This window comes from Carlito syrichta, unplaced genomic scaffold, assembly GCF_000164805.1.
Source record: "Carlito syrichta isolate Samal-C Ts95f unplaced genomic scaffold, Tarsius_syrichta-2.0.1 Scaffold31783, whole genome shotgun sequence".
Taxonomy (NCBI): Eukaryota; Metazoa; Chordata; class Mammalia; order Primates; family Tarsiidae; genus Carlito; species Carlito syrichta.
The window spans coordinates 1-3,076 of record NW_006975879.1 but is presented as its reverse complement, the minus strand read 5'-3'; the positions used below and the strand labels follow the sequence as shown (position 1 = coordinate 3,076).

The window sequence follows — 3,076 nt, the reverse complement described above, 5'->3', positions numbered from 1 at the left end:
AGGATATCCAAGATACATTACTGCCACACAGCTTAAGAATACATGTTAAACATTAACACTTTTTAAAAAGGTAAATGAAATCCATGCTATAACTCTCCATGAGACTTGTTTATTCCTTAGAAAAATAAGAATATTTTGGACAATGAAACTTTCAATTTTTATGTATGTCATAAATAAAAACACAATTATCTACATAAATGCTTGTTTAGAAGTCAGTAATGGAAAGTTATACTTTCAACTCAAATTACATATAAGTGTAAAGCTCATCTATATTACCAGACGATCATACCCCCAAACAAACCCATTTAAAAATAGGATGTCCCTAACTTTTTCAGAAACTATTAAGTTTGATGAAAGTTATTTTTTTAAAGACTTAAAATGCAGTATTTTTACTTTTTGGAATTTCTGATAAATAGATCATAATTTAGTGTGACAGTCACAGATTCTGTGACAAAGCTATGATATTTACTTACACATTCACATAGCACAATGTAGTGATCAAGTATTGGTAATAAGCAATTAACAAAATTATTAAATAAAAAAACAGTATCTTAACAATTCATATGCTTTATGATAGGATAATTTATGTCCAACACATAAAACACATATTGATAGATTATTTCAGAAAAAAATACATCAATTTTTACATTATCAAAGTAGCAATATGATTTTCTAAATAATTTTCAGTTCATGTTAGAAATGCTTATATTTTCTAAATTTCATCAATCACTGATTTTAAAAAATACTATATTAATAGTAAAATTAATATATAGTATGTTTATATGTACATGTGTGTGCGTCAACTAACCAAAACTCAAATTGTAAACTAAAACCATTTAAAGGCAAATTGAAAACAAAAGTAAAGTTTGTTTATTAGTTGCCTGGGTTTTTTACATAAAGTGCAATTTCCAAGTTGTATTTTTCAACTCTATTAAGATCCAGATAGATAATTCAATGGGCAACTCTTGGTTGTCTTCTGTCTTTCTCTTTTTCCCATAGTAATTTTTTATGTCTTTTTACTGACTACATAAAACAGGAATTCCATTCTCAACATTTCTTCCAGGAAAAGTTAAGCGAGTTTAATTAGATATTAAATATCATTTTTCATTCTATCTTCTATATTTACCTGGCATTAAAACACTCTAGTCAGGTAGTTTTTCGTTCATCCTTTTAAGTCACTTACTTTCACTCAGAAATAAGAGTAAAAGCAACACTGAAAGAACTGGTCCAAAATCATGGTGAAACATACCCCTTAGAAATAACACTATCATAATTTGGGACTTTAGAATGATCAAATATGTTAACCTACTAAAACTAATCATGAATTCAAGAATCAACATTGTTTTAAAGAGGAATTTTTATCAGAGATCAGGGTATAATCTACGGCAGAAAGTTTACTTTGCTGAATACCATCCATATTCGTTTAAAGAATACTGGTCCTTCATGTAGCCAGAGCGGCTGAAATGTCTTTAACTTCTTGATGCGGGCAGTCTGGACTAAGATGGGGAATGCTATTGGAATGTTCACACTGTTCATCTACTGTTGAGGAAACAGCCTGTTCTTGATGCTTTTTGTTCTCTTGAGTAAATCCTAACACCACACTCTCCCCAGCAGGCTGCCCCGGGCTGGTTTGTTTCCCAGCACCTGCCTCATGTTCCTGCAGCAATCCGTCTACTTCCACCTCAAGCTCGAGTTTCCTCATCAGCTCCTACGTCCAGTTGATGCATAAGCTCCTCCAAATTCTGGGCCTTTTGGAGCTCATTTTGCTGTATGATTGTACAAAAGTGTTCCGTGAGCTGCTCTTTTATCTCTGTCTTGTGCTGTAGATCTAGCTTTGCAGTAATGTACTCTGCTTCAGCCCTGTCAAACCGCTTCCTGTAAGGACAGGTACAGAGATTGGTCCATTCATTTTCTATTGAATAACATTTTCAAAGAGGGTCTAGAGATGATAATTAAATTACAAAATTGGGAACAAATATATAACAAAGATATAGATATTAATACTTTACAAACACTTGACTACACGTTAGATAAATTAGGCTGCTAAAACTGTCACAACACCCTTATTTGGAATCACCTGATATAACAACATTCTTCTGCACTCATTTCTTCTTTCCAAAGCTGTGCTAGAGTAAAGGCAGGCTAAAAGTATTAATTCAGTGGTGTGCTAGCTCTGGGGTGGGGGAGAGGGTAGGGCCTTGGGGAACCCTAATTTGTAGCATTTACCAGTTTTCCTGGCCAATTTCAAGCTACCAATGTGACATTACTGAATGCAGAATCGAGAAGAGATACAAAATCTGCATGAACCAGTACAAGCTATCTCCAACATGAAGCTGGTTAAATTTATGAGAGGCAGAACAAGAGATGGAGAAAATGGAAATGCTGTATCTCTTGATTTAAGGAACTGGACAATTTTGGTCAAGGAGAAGGATAGGGAGATGAATAAAAATGGGACAGAAGATACTCAGCAAAATGATACTGGGTAAGGGCAAGAAGTAAACATCAGGACAGCCACAGGCAGGACTTCTCACTCTTGGCTCTACTAACAATGTGGGCCATGGAATTCTTAGTAAGGAGCTGTCCTATATACTGCAGGGTGCTAAACGTTATCACTGGCTCCTATCCACTGATTGCCAGTACTACCCCAAAACTGTGACAACCAAAAATGTTTCCAGACATTGACAAATGTCTCTTAAGGGACAACAATACTCCCAGTTGGGAATCCCTGAGTTAAGTTGTTCTCACCCTCTCACTACTACTGTTACACCTTGAATAGGAGATTTTAGACTCTCTATAGACACTCTATGTTGATACATAATGTCAGTCTCATGTGAAGTAGGGTAATTCTGCTGGAGAAGTCACCTTGCAATCGACCTTTTTTTTTCCTTCTGTATTAGGTCAGTATGAAAAGAAAAGCTATATCTTTGTTCATTGTCTTTTGTTTTTTCCATATGATTTGATTATTTTCTTTTTGCCACAAGAAATAAAGATTTCTTCCTCTCTTACAAGAAAAAAAGATAATTTTCCATTTACTGATTAGTTCTTCAATTTAATTACCATTAAATCTATGAAGGCC

The 3,076-nt window shown here is 34.3% G+C and overlaps 1 pseudogene; it reads right to left on the bottom strand.

Annotated features, from left to right (window-relative positions):
- Window positions 1–1,441: 1,441 nt before the first annotated feature.
- On the bottom strand, window positions 1,442–1,875 carry LOC103273358 (annotated as a pseudogene).
- Between the last annotated feature and the right edge of the window lie 1,201 nt (window positions 1,876–3,076).